The sequence below is a fragment of the Palaemon carinicauda genome, chromosome 35 (genome assembly GCF_036898095.1).
Source record: "Palaemon carinicauda isolate YSFRI2023 chromosome 35, ASM3689809v2, whole genome shotgun sequence".
NCBI classification, from domain to species: Eukaryota; Metazoa; Arthropoda; class Malacostraca; order Decapoda; family Palaemonidae; genus Palaemon; species Palaemon carinicauda.
In genome coordinates this window covers 58,879,354-58,899,175 of record NC_090759.1, presented here as the reverse complement: position 1 = coordinate 58,899,175, position 19,822 = coordinate 58,879,354, and the positions used below count along the sequence as shown (strand labels likewise).

General features: G+C 45.4%; 1 protein-coding gene across 1 annotated transcript in view; it reads right to left on the bottom strand.

Annotated features, from left to right (window-relative positions):
- Nucleotides 1–18,637, bottom strand: part of LOC137627776 (zinc finger protein ZFP2-like) — a 42,999-nt gene extending 24,362 nt beyond the window's left edge. The window contains exon 1 of the mRNA XM_068359085.1: nucleotides 18,542–18,637. The gene's annotated coding sequence lies outside the window, so the exon portion shown is untranslated. The remainder of the gene's footprint in view (nucleotides 1–18,541) is intronic.
- Between the last annotated feature and the right edge of the window lie 1,185 nt (nucleotides 18,638–19,822).

Sequence of the window (19,822 nt, the reverse complement as noted above, 5' to 3'; positions counted from 1 at the left end):
CCCTTAGAGGAAGAGTTCTGGGAACGTCCACTAGCCATCGAAGTACCTCGGTGAACCATTCTCTCGCGGGCCAGAGGGGAGCAACTAACGTCAACCTTGTCCCTTCGTGAGAGGCGAACTTCTGCAGTACCTTGTTGACAATCTTGAACGGGGGGAATGCATATAGGTCTAGATGCGACCAATCTAGGAGAAAGGCATCTATATGAACTGCTGCTGGGTCCGGGATTGGTGAGCAATAAATTGGGAGCGTCTTGGTCATCGAGGTTGCGAAGAGATCTATGGTAGGCTGGCCCCATGTGGCCCACAGTCTCTTGCACACCTCCTTGTGTAGGGTCCATTCTGTTGGAATGATTTGTCCCTTCCGACTGAGGCAATCTGCCATGACATTCAAGTTGCCTTGGATGAACCTCGTTACTAGTGAAATGTTTAGATCTTTTGACCAGGTGAGGAGGTCCCTTGCGATCTCGTACAACGTCATAGAGTGGGTCCCTCCTTGCTTGGAGATGTACGCCAAAGCCGTGGTGTTGTCCGAGTTCACCTCCACCACTTTGCCTTGAAGGAGAGACTTGAAGCTTTTCAAGGCCAGATGAACTGCCAGTAGCTCCTTGCAGTTGATATGCATTGTCCTTTGACTCGAGTTCCAAGTTCCCGAGCATTCCCGACCGTCTAATGTCGCGCCCCAGCCCGTGTCCGATGCGTCCGAGAAGAGAACGTGGTTGGGAGTCTGAACAGCCAGGGGCAGACCCTCTCTGAGGCTGATACTGTCCTTCCACCAAGTCAGGGAAGACTTCATCTTCTCGGAAATGGGGATCGAGACCGCTTCTAGCGTCTTGTCCTTTTTCCAGTGAACAGCTAGGTGATATTGAAGAGGACGGAGGTGTAGTCTTCCTAACGATACGAACTGTTCCAGGGATGATAGCGTCCCTATCAGACTCATCCACTGCCTGACTGAACATCGTTCCTTCTTCAGCGTGTTCTGGATGCATAACTGGGCTTGACTTGTTCTGGGGGCCGACGGAAAAGCCCGAAAAGCTAGACTGTGAATCTCCATCCCTAAATACACAATAGTTTGGGATGGGACCACTTGAGACTTTTCCATATTGACCAGGAGACCCAATTCCTTGGTCAGATCTAGGGTCCACTTTAGATCCTTCAGACAGCGACGACTGGAAGAAGCTCTTAGAAGCCAGTCGTCCAAATAGAGGGAGGCTCTGATGTCCGCTAAATGAAGGAATTTGGCTACATTCCTCATCAGCCTCGTAAACACAAGAGGAGCTGTGCTTAGGCCAAAGCACAAGGCTTGAAACTGGTAGACAACCTTTTCGTAAACGAATCTCAGAAAAGGTTGGGAGTCTGGGTGGATGGGGACGTGAAAGTATGCGTCCCTTAGGTCTAAAGAGACCATCCAGTCTTCCCTTCTGACCGCTGCTAGAACGGACTTTGTGGTCTCCATGGAGAACGTCTGCTTTGTGACAAAGACATTCAGCGCACTGACGTCTAGCACCGGCCTCCACCCTCCTGTCTTCTTTGGCACTAAGAAGAGACGGTTGTAGAAGCCCGGGGTTTGATGGTCCAGGACTTTGATTACCGCTCCCTTTTCTAGTAAGAGAGACACCTCCTGTTTCAATGCTCGTCTCTTGTCTTCCTCTCTGTACCTGGGAGAGAGATCGATGGGAGACGTTGCTAGAGGGGGTTTTCGTACAAACGGGATCTTGTAACCCTCTCTGAGCAACTTCACAGATTGTGCATCTGCGCCTCTCTTCTCCCAGGTCTGCCAGAAGTTCTTGAGTCTGGCTCCCACTGCTGTCTGAAGAAGCTGGCAGTCAGACTCTGCCTTTAAAGGACTTGGTTCCTTTCTTCTTCCCACGTCTCCCTTCGGCACGAGCACCTCCTCTGCTGGAGGCTCTGCCACGAAAGGGCGGAATAAATCTGGACGCTGGAGTGTCCATCCTTGGTCTTGACAAGGTAGGCAAAGGGGTGACTTTGCGGGCAGAGGACGCAACCAGGTCATGGGTGTCCTTCTGTATCAAAGAAGCAGCAATCTCCTTAATCAAGTCCTCTGGAAAAAGGCACTTAGAGAGAGGAGCAAACAGAAGTTCTGATCTTTGACACGGTGTCACTCCAGCTGACAGGAAAGAGCAAAGGTTCTCACGCTTCTTGAGGACTCCGGATACGAACGATGCCGCAAGCTCACTAGATCCGTCACGTATGGCCTTGTCCATGCAGGACATGATGAGCAAGGAAGATTCCTTCTCAGTCGGGGAGATCTTCCTGCTCAAAGCTCCCAGACACCAGTCCAAAAAGTTGAAGACCTCGAAGGCTCTAAATACTCCTTTCAACAGATGGTCTAGGTCCGAAGGTGACCAGCATATCTTAGAGCGTCTCATGGCTAGCCTGCGGGGAGAGTCTACAAGACTTGAGAAGTCGCCCTGGGCAGAGGCAGGAACTCCCAAGCCGAGAACTTCTCCCGTGGCATACCAGACGCTCGATCTGGAAGAGAGTTTAGCAGGGGGAAACGTAAAGGCTGTCTTCCCTAGACTCTTTTTGGACTGCATCCAATCTCCTAAAACTCGTAAAGCTCTCTTGGACGAGCGTGCGAGGACGAGTCTAGTAAAGGCAGGCGAGGATGACTGCGTACCTAAAGCAAACTCTGACGGAGGAGAGCGCGGAGCCACAGACACAAACTGGTCCGGAAACATCTCTTTGAACAGAGCAAGAACTTTTCTAAAGTCCAAAGAGGGTTGCGTGGACTTGGGCTCGTCAAGGTCCGAATGTGGTTCATCAACGTGTGCCGCATCGTCATCATCAGAGAGTCCATCATCCGAGAATTGAGGAGGAAGCGGCAATGGAGTAGGTATCGGCTGGTTAGCTGAGTCCGGTCGCACGGGTGCACGCGTGACTGAACCGGACGCAACGTCATGGAACTGTTGCCCAGTCTGTGAACTGGCAACAACCATAGCAGCGCGGGGACGCACAGCGTCTACTCCAGACTGTCTAGTCTGATGTGGGCGAGCAGAGGCAACCACACTGGGTTGCGGAGGTTGACGCACCGCGTCAAAACAAAACAACTCTGACGGTTGTTGTACCTCGCGAACGTCAACGGAAGGTTCCGTGCGTCGCTGAACGTCAACATGCGGCTGGTAGGGTACACTGGAACGCATGGGTGGCGGGACTCTCTCAGCTGGAGTGCGCAAGAAGGTCGCCTCAGCGTCCACAGGACGCACAACCGTGGTTGGTTGTAGGCAAGAGGTTGGTGCAGCAGCAACCTTCTCCGCACGAAAGTCCTGCATCAGAGACGTTAATTGGTACTGCATGGTCTGCAGCAAACACCACTTAGGGTCTGCAGGAGCAGGTGCAGCGACAGACGGTGTAACTGCCTGAGGCGGTACCGCTTTGCCTCTCTTAGGAGGTGAGCAGTCATCGGAAGACTGCAGCGAGTCCGAACTGACCCAGTGGCTACAACTGGGCCGTTGGACTTGCGCGGAAGGGACCAACTTGCGCTTAAGAGGTCGTGAGACCTTGGTCCATGGTTTCTTACGAGAAACCTCTTCCGCAGACGAGGAATAAATGGGCTCTCTCGTCTTTGTGTGGGTGGGGCGATCTTGGGTAGATACGCCCGAAACCACGGAGGGAACGTCTGTTCGCTGATTAAAGACTCTCGAACCCATTGGTCGTACGACATTGCTTCTCCCCTGGACTTGGGAGCTTGCAAGAGGTCCCGGACTAGGAGGACGACAGGCACGAACAGACGAACCCTCAAGCGCAACACTATCCACAACACTATCACTCACTTTATCACTTCCCACTGCACTCTAACACTTCAGCTCCTTGACGTCCGCCATGAGCTGGTTACGGTCACAAGCCAAGGACTCAACTCTCTCACCCAGAGCTTGGATGGCACGCATCATATCAGCCATCGAAGGTTCCTGAGTGCCAGAAGGGGGATTAGGAGCAACCACTACAGGGGAAGGAATAGGTTGTGGGGCATGAGGAGAGGAAAAATCAACAGAACGAGATGAACTTCTCCTGACTCTATCTCTCTCTAGCCTACGTGTATATTTCTGGAATTCGATAAAATCGAATTCCGAAAGCCCAACGCATTCCTCACATCGATCTTCCAATTGACAGGTTTTATCCCGACAATTGGAACAAACGGTGTGAGGATCGATAGAGGCCTTCGGAAGACGCCTTGAACAGTCCCTAGCATTACACTTCCTGAATTTTGGGACTTGAGAAGGGTCAGCCATTTTGAATTGGTCAAAGGGGAATTCAAAAACTATCCAAAGTCATCAACAAATAATCCGATATCAAAAAAAGAATGCAAGGATTTATTGAAGAGAAAGCCTGCACAGCGAAAGCTCAAAACTAGAAACGTGTACTTCACCAAATAGTTGTGAAAACAAATCCAGTTAGCAACAGCGAATTAGTAGGTCTTGCCGGTAGCACGACAGAGAGAAAATTGAGTTCTTTGTTTACAATGAGTACTGAGTACCTGCACGACAGATGGCGCTGTTGAAGTACACCCCCTACCTGCATAGCGATCGCTGGCGGATTTTTTACGTAGAGTTTTCTGTCGAGCAGCAGAGCTGCAGCTTATATAATCACCGGCTAAGTTGAATATTGAAAAATTATATCTTCATAAAATAAATTTTTGAACATACTTACCTGGTAGTTATATATATAGCTTTAGTCCCTGACGTCATGGCAGAATTTCAAAACTCGCGGCAATCGCCGATTGGGTAGCCAGGTATACCACCAGTGCGCCCTCTACCTAGGTACCAGGAACCATTCCAACTATTCCTCAGATCTTCCATGCCCTTAGTCTCTAGAGGGGAGGAGGGTGGGAATTAAATTATGTATAACTACCAGGTAAGTATGTTCAAAAATTTATTTTATAATGAAAATATCATTTTTAAACATCTGACTTACCTGGTAGTTATATATATAGCTGATTGACACCTTTGGTGGAGGGTCAGAAACAGCCAACATCGTTGGAATTTACCTAAGAGTTAATAAACAAACTTAAGGGTTCGTACCTGTTAAGGAAGCTGACTTCAATGATTTCCCGCCTCATTATATCCGCTTTTCTTAAGAGATCCAGCGATCCACCCTGGGGGCTGAAGACCTCTAGGAGCTGTCAAACCGGTGTATAACCTCTATTTGACAGGACCTCCTCCAATACCTTTGTTCCGGGTGCTCTCAAGGAACAAACTGACAACCTGACTGCAAATCAATGTTTGTGGAAGACTGCGTCCAGTCACCAAACCACCATAAAAAAATTAACAGATCCAAGAGAAGAAAAAGGGTATTAGGTTATGGGATTGTAGTGGAAGATCCTTCTCCCACTACTGCACTCGCTGCTACGAATGGTCCCAGAGTGTAGCAGTCCTCATAAAGAGTCTGTACTTGCTTCAAATAGTGTGAGGCAAACACTGATTTGCTCCTCCAGAATGTCGTGTCCATGATACTCTGCAAGGACCCATTCTGTTTGAAGGCTACAGAGGTTGCTACTGCTCTAACTTCATGTGCTAGAACCTTCAGAAGCTTGAGATCCGCCTCACTACAAAGTGAATGATGAAGGATAGAGCCTTCTTTGACATTAGTAGAGAAGGCTTTTTGGCTGAGCACCAAAGTGCTTCTGACTTACCACTTAAATCCTTCATTCTCTCCAGGTAAAACTTCAGGCCTCGTACCGGACACAGGACCTTCTCTAATTCCTCTCCAACCAAATCCGCAAGGTTACGAATATCAAAAGCCTTGGGCTAAGGTCGTGAAGGGCGTTTGTTCTTTGCTAGAAACCCCAGTGGTAAGGACCAGAAAGCCTTGTTATGTCTAAAGCCTACAGCTTTGCTGAAGGCATGAATTTCACTTCAGGACTACAGTACATCTAGATTCCAAGCCTGTGGGTCCTGATGTCCTTCCTTAGTGGTATCGAAGGATCTGAAAAGGTCCTGGAGATCTTTATTATCTGACAAGTCCAAATTTCTATGTCTGAAGACAGCTGCTAACATACTTCTGTACCCCTTAATGGTTGAGGTCAAAAACTTACGCCTCCTTTTAAGGTACAAAAGGAAGTCAGCTATCTGAGTCACAGAGATACTGGCAGAGGAAAAAGAGTTGTCTCTGCACCATTCTCTAAAAACCTCCCACTTGGATTGGTAAACCTTGATGGTGAAAGCTTTCCTTGCTCTCGCAATCGCACTAAGTGCTTCTTTCGAAAAACCTCTAGCTCTTGTGAGTTTTTCGATAGTCTGAAGGCAGTTAGATGTAGAGCTTGGAGTTAAGGTGATACCTTTCCAAGTATGGTTCTTTGAGTAGCCCTACTCTCATAGGGAAACTTCTCGGTGTATCCACCATCCACTCCAGTACCTCTGTGAACCATTCTCTTGTTGGCCAAAAGGGGACTACTAGCATCATTCTGGTGCCCTCGTGCGACACAAATTTCTGAATCACCTTGTGTACTATTTTGAATGGCGGAAAAGCGTACACATCTAGGTAAGACCAGTTCATGAGGAATGCGTCTATGTGAATTGATTCGGGATGCAAGGACAACCCCACGTCTGCCGCAGGCTCTTGCAGACCTCCTGATGAAGCGTCCATTCTGTTGACAAAACTTGACCCTTTCTGCTCAGACTGTCTACCATCACATTTCTTTCCCCTTGAATGAATCCTATGACTAGACTCACGTTCCTTTCCATTGTCCAGTAAAGGAGCTCTCTCAATGTCTCGTAAAGAGACCTCTAGTGGGTTCCGACTTCTTGCCTATGTAGGCCAACGCCATAGTGTTGTCTGAGGTGACCTACACCACCCTGTTCAGAATTGAATTTTCGAACCCTTTGAGAGCTAAAAAGACTGCCAACAGCTCCTTCTGATTTATATGGAGGGTCTCCTGTTCTTTTGTCCAGGAACCCGAGATTTCCAACTTTCCCAGTGTTGCTCCCCACCCAGAGTTCGAGGCGTCGGAACACAACACTAGGTCTGGGTTCCTCTGCTCTAGAGAAAGACCCTCTTGGAGCTTGACGGGGCCGTTCCACCACCAAAGACATTGCTTCATGGGCTCTGAAATGGGAATACACTTCGTCTCCAGTTCTATCCCGTTGTTCTAATGTTGATTGAGGTGGAACTGAAGAGAGCAAAGATTCAACCTTCCCAAGGAGACAAACTGCTCTAGCGAGGAAAGGGTTCCCCTGATAAATCCAACGTCATCTGCAGATCCTCCAGGCAGCGAATGTAGGAATGAGCTCTGAGGGGCCAGTCGTCCAGATACAGAGAGGCTCTGATACTTCTCGAATGCAGCATTCCTGCTACATTGGACATCAACTTTGTGAAGATTTGAGGTGCGGTGCTAAGTCCGAATCAAAGAGCCCGAAACTGGAATACCTCCTCTTTGTACACGAATCTCAGGTATTCCTTGAAGTTTGGATGGATGGGGATGTGAAAATGAGCATCCTGAAGGTCTAACGAGACCATCCAATCGTCCTTTCTGACTGTCGCTAGGACTGCTTTTGTTGATTCCATTGTGAATTTCGTCTTCCGTACGAAGACGTTGAGCGCACTCACATCCAGTACTGGTCTCCATCGCCCCGAGTTCTTGGGAACCAGGAACAAGCGATTGTAAAAGCCTGGTGACCCTAGATCTCGCACCTTTTTTATTGCCTCCTTCTCTAATAAAAGCGACATTTGCAGTTGAATAGCATGTACTTTTGATACCTCTCTGTATCTGGCTGAGAGATCTATCAGAGTAACTACTAAAGGAGGTTTTCCTAGGAAAGGAATTATGTATCCCTCCTTGAGCAACTGAAAAGACCAAAGGTCTGCTCCTCTCTCTCTCATACTTGCCAGAAGTTGGATAGTCTGGCTCCTACCGCTGTCTGAAGACCAATGCTGTCAGTCCCTGCTTCGTCCTTGTCTTGAGCCTCTCCTCTTCGATCTCCTTCCTTCAGGTCTGGTACTACTTCTACCGAAGGTTTTCCCCCGTAAGGGCTGAAAAAACTGATGAGTTGGTGTTTCCTCTTTAGATTTACGAATCGAGAGGGACGTTGGCAGAACCTTTCTCGCTGTCTTCGACACTACTAAGTGCAGTGTAGCCTTTTGGGCTAATGTGGAAGAGACTTCTCAGAACAGATCTTGCGGGAAAAGGAGCGAAGAAAGAGGTGCATAAAGCAGGTCAGATTTCTCTCTCTGCGAGAGAGAGAAGTTCCCCTCGAAGAAGGAACATCAAGTTGAAGGTTGACAGCGAATGCTACCTCGTAATGAGGGCAGCTCACGAGCTACCACGTGTACTAAGTCACTGTTACCTGTGAAAAGTTGTTATCAATTACAATTCATGGCCTGTTGCACAAAATACACTATTCGGGGAATAAGTCACCTTCCTTGTAAGATAATTCCTCAAAAGGGAGCTGAATTGTTATAAACTTTAATTCTGTAATGAAACAAACACACGGCAGTGTTGAGAACCTGCAGAAGGACAACAACCTTACAGCGGAGGCAGTTATATACGATGTCAACAGCACTAAAGTTACACATATCTAACAATGTATATTTCCATTTATACATATATACACTCAAACATATGTAAGTTAAATGAAAACACACAAGAAAACCAAAAATAAAAATAAACGAAAAACATCAAGGCCAGTCTTTGCGGGAGAGGACAGCATGTCCGTCCTCTATCGAGCCAAAAGTAAAGTAGTTACTCAGCCGAGAGGTGTGAGTGAGCGGGGTAGCCAGTCTACCCCAACCCCCACCCGCTATCTAGCGGATGGGGTAGTTATCCCTCACTAAAATTATCATGGCTCGTCTTTCAGCTGCGCCGAAAGTAATACCCTATTATAAATAGCGAAGGTTTGCATCTTTGTCGGAACAAATAGGGAATGTATTCAGCGGAGCTGTAACGGAAATTAAAATTGTTAACGAGGCAGTTAACGACAGGAGGTGAGCGTGTACTGTACTCTCTTATCAAAGAATCTTACTTTCGACCTTCAGCTCAGGGCTGAGAAGGGTGGTTAAGGTGGAAAGTTTAACTTAAAAGGAATTACTTTCCCAATTTGATATTTGTACCTACACGTATAAAAATATTTCATACTTTAAAACAGACACACTTATTAGTGAGCAGAATGTCCCCTAGAAGAGATTGCTTGGTTCTTTTTGTTCATTGGAATAAGCTAGTCTCCACAGTCCCGTACAGGAGCAAGGTAGATGATTTCAACAACCTCATATCAGGCCACCATTGCAATGAGTAAGATCATATGGCCTGGCCAGTACTTGGTACGCAGTCAATAAAGGAATATTTCTCTCCAGAAAGGTGAGTGGAGAGTCTTGTATGAAAAGACTGGTGCATAATTGGCAATGGGTTTGTATTCATTCCACTATCCTCCCTTTATTAAGAAAGGATGGAGGAGAAATATTTCCTACATATCCAGGCTAATAACAATGGTGCTCAGAAATATAGCTTACCAGCATCAGTGTAAGATTCAGTGCTTCATTTCAAAGTAACGGGAAGGAAAGAAGAAACAGAAGAGCCAGTCATTCTACCTTCTTTCCAGACTTATATCAACCACATTACCATAGACAAGATGCCTTCTATCTTATTTGCAGCTCTTTAGGCTACTCAATTACTTGGGCAGCCACCACAGGGCCAAGAACAAAAGTACTGAAGGACTTGTGGGTATTGTACAGCACGTGTATCACAAACGCTCGTACACTGTAATGGTATTTCTTATTTTTTGTATATTGTCATTATCGCTCTCCCCTCTCACTGATAACTTGTTCATTCCTGTGTTTTCCTGCACCATTGTGTCTGAATTTTTGTGCCATTCTTGATTGGAACAGGTTATATAAATACTCAAGTTCTGAACAAATAAAGTTTAGTTGCATTCACATGAGTCTGAGAGTCCTCAGTTAAAATCAAACACCTCCCTGGCACAGCATACACCCTTGAATATTAAGCTGTGAAGGTTGTTTGGCATTTCCAAACTCCATCACCTGTTCAACCATGAGATTCTTAGTAGTCTAAGGTGAGACTAATACCTCAGACATCATGAGCTCTATTTCAAGCTAGCAAATACTGTACCTCAAACCCCTCGATGGTTGAAGGATACGCTCTTTCATTGTATCTCAAAACCAGAAATAGACTTTGTTCTTTGACACCTGTAGCTTGATTCTGCCAGTGCTAAGGGAGAGTTGCTGACACTTAAGCCTAAGATGTCAAGTCTTATTCACACAGCACTGCAGATCCCTCACAGTACCCCTTGACACTTCATGAAGCAAAGAGATGATGTTCTTGAACCTGGGCCATGTGACAACAGGTTCTTAGTTTGGTCACGAATTCGGGAACAAAACTAAAGAGACCTTTCAACCTTCAGCATAGGTTAAGACAAGAGTGTCTGGGCAACTCAACTACTCTTTGCCAAAGCTATGGCTAACAAAATAAATTCTCAAGAATCAAATCTTTGTCTGACTACCTTCTCAAAGGCTCATACAGGGCACATGTAAGACTTGAGACCATGGGTCCGTTCCATCCAACTCTATGGGTCTGAGAATCTGTTTAAAGTTCTTCACAAAGATAGACAACTCCACGAGGAGGAGAGGTCAATGCTCTACAAGTCGAAAGAAAAGACTCAAGGCTGAGAAGTAGCCTTCCATAGCCATGGCTGAGAATGGCTTCTAAGTGAAGATCTAACAAGATCTATGAGTAAGTCCACAATTTGCATTGGAAATATTAAATGATTCACTTGGCTTGTGGCCATCTGAGAGCAACCAGATTCACTTGAGACCTCCCATGATCAACACTCAGTTGATCATCCAGTGAATCAGCCTGAACAAGGGGAAAGGCATACGCATCCAGATAATCCCATGGGTGTTTCCCCCAACACTGCTGATGGATCTGCAAAGGGAAACAGAAAACTGAGCGCTTCCTGTTTAGTCATGTGGCAAACAGATCAATTCCTGGTGAGTCCCACAAGACAAGAAGCCTGACTGGTGAACACCAGACTGGGGTTTGAGTCCCACTCAAACACTTTAGTTTCTTTGGTGGCTGCAGCCTCACCATCCTTGTGAGCTAAGGATGAAGGGTTTGGGGGAGCCTATAGGTCTATCTGCTGAGTCATCAGCAGCCATTGCCTGCCCCCTCCTTGGTCTTAGCTTGGATGGAGAAGGGGCTTGTGCGCTGATCATATGTAATTATGATCAGTCTTTAGGGCATTGTCCTGCTTGATAGGGCAATGTCACTGTCCCTTGCCTCTGCCATTCATAAGTGGCCATTAAACCCTTAAACATGGATGTAGGGACCACTTCAACCCTACAACCTACCCCTGGCAACTCACCATATCTGCTTATATATTCCTCTTTCCCAAAATGTACCATACAGAACCTCTATGACACGATTCACAACCCTATGTGCCTCTTTGCTTGTTGAATTAAGCAACTATGATGGTGTTGTTCATCAGCTCTATGAGTGTTCCCTCAAACATTCTTGGAATGCTTGTTGCATCTCCATAACTTGATGCAGATGCCTTTCTTCTGCACCACACACCTGATGCGACCAAGTTGCCAAGGTGATAGCACCATCCCATCCCCTAACATACCTGAGAACAGTTACTACAGGTCCGACGAAAAATGTTTTCTAGAGAGCTGTAGGTCAATTCTCGCTGGAAACAGCCAGTAATACCTGCAACACAGGGATTCTTTCTAAATGCCAGGGTTGTGCTAACCCCCCTTGACCTTGCTTGCTTGAACTCAAGCACTACCTGGGATGGAAGGTGAGGGTGGCAAAAGGGTACTGTCAATGACTTCAATTAGCCAAAAAGAGATTGTATTTTTGGACACCTTATTTAGTCTCTCATTACTGATAAAAACGTGTTGCAGGTGTGTTTGAATTAGTTGTGTACATTTAAGATAGCGCCTCAGCATCCTCACAGTACACAAAAGCAGCTGATCAGGATTGTCGGTTATCTCTCAAAAGGCTCATAATCAGGAAAGATAAAAACCTGGAATCGGAAACTGAAGGATTCTTAGTTTTAGCAATGAACTGAAGGATGAAGGAGAACCAATGTGCCTCCATCCCCCTGTATGAAAGACGTTAAAGGAGAGACCATGCAGCTCGCTAGCCTGCTTAGTGGAGGCTAGGGTTAGCAAGAAAACTGTTTTGAAAGGGAGGTTTCTATATGAAGCATGCCTCAATGTTTCATATGGTGACCTCTTCAAGGAACTTAAGACCTTGGTAACATTCCAAGGTGGCAATCTCACCTCTAATGGAGGACAGGCCTCCTCAAAACTTCAGATAAGCATTGAAAGTTTGACTGAAGAGGAAACAACAACTCCTTTCAGTCTAAAGACCTGGCTCACAGCTGAGCGATAGCCTTTCACCGAAGAGTTTTTCCTTTCGGAGATAAGATAAAAATTTGGCTATTAATAGGCTAGAGGCTACAAGAAGAAAAACACCCCTTCCTTGATACCAACAGCAGAAGATGACTTACTTGGCTTGATACACATAGGTTGAAGACTTCCAGAGGTATTGTATTCTGACATATCCCGCACAAATTTGCATGAAAAGCCTGTCTCTGAAAGGAAATGTTGGATAACCTACATGCGTGAAGCCGAAGCCAACCACTGTGGTGTGGAAGACCTGGGCGTGTGACTGATATGACAGGTCAGGAACAGGAGGCAATCACTAGGAGTCTTTATCAGCAGAAGTTGAAGGTCCGAGTACCATTCTACTTGGGGACATTTCGGATCCACTAGTCATTTTCAAGTTGGGAGTGGCTTGAACACAATTTAGACACTCCTTATCAGGCAGAACAGTGGAAAAGCATATGTGTCGAGGCCGTCCCACGGGTGCTGGAACACATCCTCGAATGCTATACCTGGAGTTTGTGGTTTAGTAAGGTTGTTAACAAGTCTACTATTGATGAACCTCACAAAATCAGGATCTTGTTTACTATCTAAGGATGCAAAGACAACTCTGAGCCAACTATTTGCATCCTCCTACTCAGTTTGTCTGCCACAATGATCTTTTTACCTGGAATGAAGTGGGCTCTTAGATTGATCGAGTTGACCACCTGTGGATCTCTACTGCTATCTAACCGAGTTCCAGTAACATGGTAACTTACTGCTTGTTTATATATAATACTATGGTGGTGCTGGTGTTCATCAACACCACTGAGTGAACAGTCAAAAGAGGGAAAAAGTGTTGAAGCGCAAGAAGAGATGCTCGAAGCTCCAACACGTTGATATGGTAGCAATGATCTTGATCCGACCATTGTCCTGAAGCCATATGTTCTTAGAAGTGTTCCCCAACCTTCCCTTGATGCATCCATGAATAAAAGAAGCTCTGGTGGAGGCATCAGAAGAGAAGGGCCCCTTGGAAGGTTCGTCTCATCTAACCAGCATTCCAGATCTAGTCTGAAATCTTCCCCCATTGGCATCAATGATAGAGGGAGTTGAGATGCTGGGACCAATGTCCATTCAACTGCCATTGGAATGACCACAAATGATGAAGGCTATTTAGAACAAGACATTCTAGGGAAACTAGATGTTTCAGTAACTTCTACCACTGATGAGGTGTCACATGGTGCTCACGAAGGAAGGCGAGTGCCACCTCTTGTAGGCGTGCTATCTTCTCCTGAGATGGAAAGGCTTTTCCGAGAACTGTGTCGATGTTCATTCTGAGATATATGAGACACTGTTTGCCCACTAGAATGGACTTCTCCTGAATCATCATGATCACTAGATCGTGACAATATTAAAGAAGTCTCTCTCGGTGAAGAAGGGCTTCCTTCAAGTTCGCCAAGATCAGCCAATCACCCAGATATCATAAGAGATGAAGGATATTTGGGTGTGCCCACACTAAAACTAGCATAAAGATTCTGTTGAAGATTTGTGGTGCTGTTGACACCAAACCAAAAATCCTTGAACTGGTACATTCTGTTGGCCATGACAAAGAAAGCGGAGCTACTTCCTGGGGACAGGATGTACTGAGGTCTGGAAGTATGTGTCTTTGAGATCTATCGTCATCTTGAAATCCAAAGGAATGATCTGCCTGACTGTGGCTGCAGTCTCCATCTTGAATGGTGTATGTAACACAAATGCGCTCAGGGCTGACAGGTCTATGAATGGATTCCAGCATTTAGACGTCCTTACAAAAGAACCGACTGAAGAAGCCTGGGGAGCTAGAGTCAACCTCTTGGAGAGCACCCTTCTCTAGCATAAGCTGAACCTCTGCCCAAAGGGCTAGGACCATCACCTATCTCTGGTGATAGGATGATGACATCCCTGGTAGTCAAATTATGGGAGGGGGCAGAGCTGATGAACAGGAGGAGGTATCAGGAACGAAGAACATCTACAGTCTGCCCTTCCACCCCATGATATTACCACCTTTTCCTTCTGGGTTGCAGGCATCCTCCAACATGGGGCATAGTGGGAGGAATGCCCTCTACTGGGGTTGTTGTGTCCTTGCCTTTTCACCGTGTCAGCCTCACCCTTGAACCTGTCTTTTCAGAAGGGGTTGGTTCATTCCCCACCTCAGGATGGAAGGGACGGGGAAGGGTAGTTCTAAGGTACAGGCCTATGTGCCTGACTAACTGAAGGCAAAGATTTTCCCTGGCTGGAAGCGGGGCCAGACTGTGGCTGCCAGAAGGACACTGCCCAGTGCAAAAGGGAGTCTTGGCTAGCTTTCCTCCACTTCTTGGTTAAAGCCTCAATCTCCTATGTTGGGAATGCAAAAGGACCCTTTAAAGAAGCATTCCTGAGATTTAAAATCTCCCGTCGGCCGATCTGCTTCTGGAACCTTAAGGACACGGCACTGCGCCTCATCAAGACCAAGTTTGCCCACTTGTTGGCTACTTGATGTGTCAAGAATTTGACGGTTCTGGCTCACGTCAGGACGATGTTCTTAATTATCTTCCTCTTACAGGAGTCGGACAAATCCTCCGTGTCGGCCAAAAAGTTGGTGGTCAATCCAGAGGCAGCTTGAAGAGTTGCCATTGTTGTGCTATCCATGTTCATTGCCTCTGGTGATGATAAGGTAATAGACTGTGTAGCCAGGTGGTCCTAAGTGATACCTGAGGTCAGTGCAGCCAGTGCAGGATCAAGAGATAAGGGAGAAGGAGACCTCCAGCGTATGGTAGTACTGTACATACTGTTTGTGATGTGAGAATGCTGGAATTATCACCCAAGAGGATATCCCTACTTTACGGAACCCTTCCTTCCAGAGACCTGCGATTCAACTTTGTTTAGCACTATTGAGGCCAGGATTAACCAGAGAAGCTCTAGATGAAGCCCAGTGCCCCAAGGTACACGACACAGTCTATCACTGGTAGCTTTAATCCCCTTGGATGAAAAGCAAGGGGCCTCTCCGAGGCCAAAGACCCTACAAATACCGGTTAAAATCATCAAAAACATTGACTCTGACTCACTTTCCTCCATATCTGGGGTCTTAGGTCTGACTGGCAGAGGAAGAGCACCATCCAATTCGTCATATTCAAAATAATACCTTTCCAATACCATACCTAGTCAGTCTCGGGAGGGGTCAAAAGTAAGGTAAGTCTCTCGCTCCTCTCTCCTAAGAGAGGAGCGAGATTGAGAGGGGCTGGCAGCTGCACTATGTCTAGGATTCCCTGTAGCACACATCCTGGGTTTCCCGGAGAGCTCGGGGGTCCACTGCAATACTGGACCCATGAATGCTCCTTAGCTCTTTCCTTTCCGTGAACCATGTGCCCTTAGAGAAAGGGGAGGTTGCTAGGTGGTCGTATATACTTCCTATTATCATCAGTGCGGTCCGACACTAGCTGGGATCTATCCCAATCTGGGGTGGGCTGTCGATCTACTTCAACCCTTGATGGGTGACAATCATTAAGAGTTCACCATGGTTACTTCCCTGGGTGACAGAGAACCCCAATGAGTCTGTGGGCAATGGTCGCCTCATGGAGGTATCTCTTGCTGCCTTCGGTCATGCCTTCAACATACTGGCACTATGTCCAAGTCATCAAACTGAGGGAGAGTGCGTTGGGGAGCCTTAGTTTTCTGTGAGGATAGATTCCCTACGTTAGGAAGATCTTCCTGACGATTACTGTGAGACTTGCACGTCCTAAGCGCAAGTCTAGGATCTTGTGATCCCATCTAAAGGTATCCTACACACTGGCAAAGACCTTCTTGCTGGTGCACAATTTATGGGAGCATAAGTGGACGATGCTCAAAAGGGAGACGTGCGTCTGGGTGAGGTGCATTTGGGTGAGGCCCAAGAGAAGTACCTCCCTTGTTCCCTATCTCTAGGGAGTTAAGCACGTGTCATTGCAGCATGTGGTGGAATAGCAACACATGTCAGCTCCTCAGGCAGAGGTTGAAGAGCAACCTTGCGAGTTAGGGCGCTCAGGTGAGCATGTGCTCTTTAATCTGTGAGCTTGATGGCAACTCAGTAAGTGGTTAGTTGATCCCAAGCGCTTAAGACAGCTTGTTTGTCAAATATCATATGGATGCTCCGAAGAGCTAGGACGCTTGCAATACTGTGCAAAGAGCTCATTTGGGTGAGGCACGAGAGAAGTAGCTCACCTATTCCCTATCTCTAGGGAGTTAAGTACATGTCATCGCAGCGTGGTGTAATAGCAATGCATGTTAGCTCCTCAGGCTCAGGTGAGGTGGGATCAGACAGAGGTTGACGTGCAACATTGCAAGCTAGGGTGCTAAGCTGAGAGTGTGCTCTTTACTCTTTGAGAATGATGGCAACTCAGCAAGTGGTCAGCTGATCCCAAGCACTTAAGGTTGCGCATTTGTCAAATGTCATGAGGATGCTCGGAAGAGCTAGGTCACATGCAATAATGTGCAAGGATGCGCTCGAGGTGCTTGTGAGCCCTCACGTATGTGAAAGCGCTGAGAAGAAAGTGCTCTCTCCGAAAAGCTAGTACACTCAGGTGAAGGCGAATAGGCTTGTCTACTCGCATGTTTGGAGACATGGTCGCCAACACTAGGGTCAGTCGTAGGAGTGTGTTTCCCAAAGGAAGGGTACTTAGAAGACATGTCTCCTTCAGTAGTCTCAAGAGGTGGTTAAGCCACAAAGGTGGAGGTGGTCTGCTTCAGAGATATGAGCTCTGTGGGGAGGGCCTCCCTCCTCTGGGCCGAGGATCTCTCTGGCAGGAGCAGCAACACTCTCCTGTGGTTCCCCCAAAACTGGGCACAATTACTACTATCAGGAAATAATGTATATCCATTCTATGCTCTCCTTCAAACACGACTCCAAGACCAATTATTCAATCTGAAAGAAAAAGCAAAAAATTCAAATAGTCAGATGAGGACCCCATGAAGTACATCAGAAATTTTCGGCAGCTGAACTCAAAGTGAAACTTACGCTACCTGGTGGGTGGGCAGGGCGTACCGGTGTGACGGTCTGAACGATCCCCCGGTCTCAGAATTCTCCTTGACATTGTATAATGGTTATTTTCCGCCATTAGCTCGCTTCGCTCGCATGGAAATAAAACATCAAGCTCGTATGTACTGGCAAGCGGTAATGTTGAGCTGCTCACGCTAACATTACAGGAAAATAAAACATAACCTCGTATGCACTGGCAAACGGTAATGTTCGCGCATGCGCAGATTATCAAGGAGAATTCTGAGACCGGGGGATCGTTCAGACCGTCACACCGGCTACCCACTAGCTACTACTATTACCTCATGTGAAGTCTAAACAGATGTACCCGCTTCACTGAAATCATAGTACTATTAAAGGTCTTAGGTTTGCATCAAATGTATAAACAAACTCAACCCTTCTCGTGAAGCCTACTCCCTTGAACCAAGCCAGAGCTGTACACTCAGACACTTTAGTGATCGCCAGCATTGTCTTGGATATTGTAAACAATGACACAAGAGAAGACTTAGCCTTTCAGCTCCTCAAAGAATACACCTAACCTTAATTGGGAAGCCAGACTCAATACTCAGCATGTGGGGGATAATTGCAAACAGTAATCCCCTAAGCCTCCAGGCTAGTAGAGTAATAACACGCTACCCTCATGCACATCAGATAGAGTCCCATCTTAGCTCGTAACTTTAAGGTGCCTGCTAGGAAAGTTACTGGTGTGATTGGGATTACCAAGCTGACGTTCTGATGAGCATCTGTTTTGCTGAATTTGGAACTGAAACCTGACACTGTTAACCTTTGAGTGGAGTGTGGATCTATCGCTGATTTAGGGTAATGGCCCACCTCAACACCCTCTTCATTTACCTCTATTATGAATAATGTAGTTGGCATGAGCATTCACCGTTCTACAAATTACCCCATATCCACCAAATAATCACTTTATTTAATAGATAACAATAATTTGGCATTAAATAATATATCAACAGCTTTTAATCTCTACATTTCAACCATCTGTAATTATACCAAATCCAAAGCAACACAAAATCTGGGTTGTTTGCAGATTAGGGGTTATCAGGTAACTAAACTAGGCGATGGCCACTAAAGTAAGGAAGATCACAATTTTTTTAATCTATGCAAAATATAGAGATCAAGAAAAAGACAACCCGTACAATAAATAAAAATTATAGTTTTCATTACCGGTGGTGAGTGGTTCAATTTCGTGTTTTGACAGATGATGTAAAAACGTCTACAAAGACCCCCAATGAATTGTCAATATGCAACGCCCAGAGGAAGATGATCGCGGATACTAAGGGTGATTCTTATTCTTTTATCATTTCCTAGCTATACAAAATAATAAATTACTGTAGTTATTGATACATAATCTAATAAATTAAATTTATTTTAATAACTTATCCTTTAATTCTATATTTAAATTTTATTTCATCATATATCTATTTCCTTGTTGAATAAAGAATAAATGAGAGACACTACTTTAAGTGATATAGTACCTTTTTAAAAGCTGTTTATACACAGTTGAATAAAGATGATGTATATAGAAATGTTTCAAAAGCAGTATTTCTAATGTATCCAAAGATGTCATGAAACACAGAAATTTCTACATGCCTAGCTAGCCTTAACTATTGGGGGAAGCTTGGTACTTGTTAATAATTTATAAAATCTTTTATAAAGTAAATTACAACAAGATAAACTCAAGTTTATGTTGGGCGTTACATATTCATGCTTGAATCTCATATTATCAACAATCTGCCCTTTGATTGGCAATTTGCAGCCTTCATTAATATTTTCATCAGCATATGTAGTTTTCTCTTTTTTCGATTTACCAAACATTTTAACTTTTCCTCTAGTTACAACTGGCAACCTATTTCCTCATGAAAAAATAGAAATCATCTTATATCATAGTAAAGTAATTTTTTCTTGTACCATTGTAATTCTTTTCCATAATTCTCAGTGTTTGAGGCTTTCTCGAGTACAGTACTGTTTACAGTTTGATTTACCCATTCTGCTGACTTTTTTTTCAGGAATTAAACCGAGGTTTGTTTCTATCATTTAAATTGTCAATGTTCACGGATACAGTAAAAAGCTTCGGAATGTAATTTTTGTCACTTGTATTTTGATAGCCGGAGACCTCCATTACCGTAATACCCATCTTTGTCCTTGTTTAGTCTTTCCTCCCACTATATTTGCCAGCTAATTCTTCTTCATTTAGAATCTTTTGATTTTGAAACCTGTTTTATTCCGTTTCCTTGATCACGATTCAAATTCCCTCGATTCTGAAATGAAAACTAAAACTTAAATTCTTCATAAAACCTTTAATTTATCCCAAAGCTCTTGGAGATCTGTGTCATAACTTCATATACTATAGTAAGCAGCTCTTCTAGGAGAAGGACACTCCAAAATGAAACCATTGTTCTCCTCTGGTTATAGTCCTCTTGCTTGAGGGTACATTGGGGAATACTT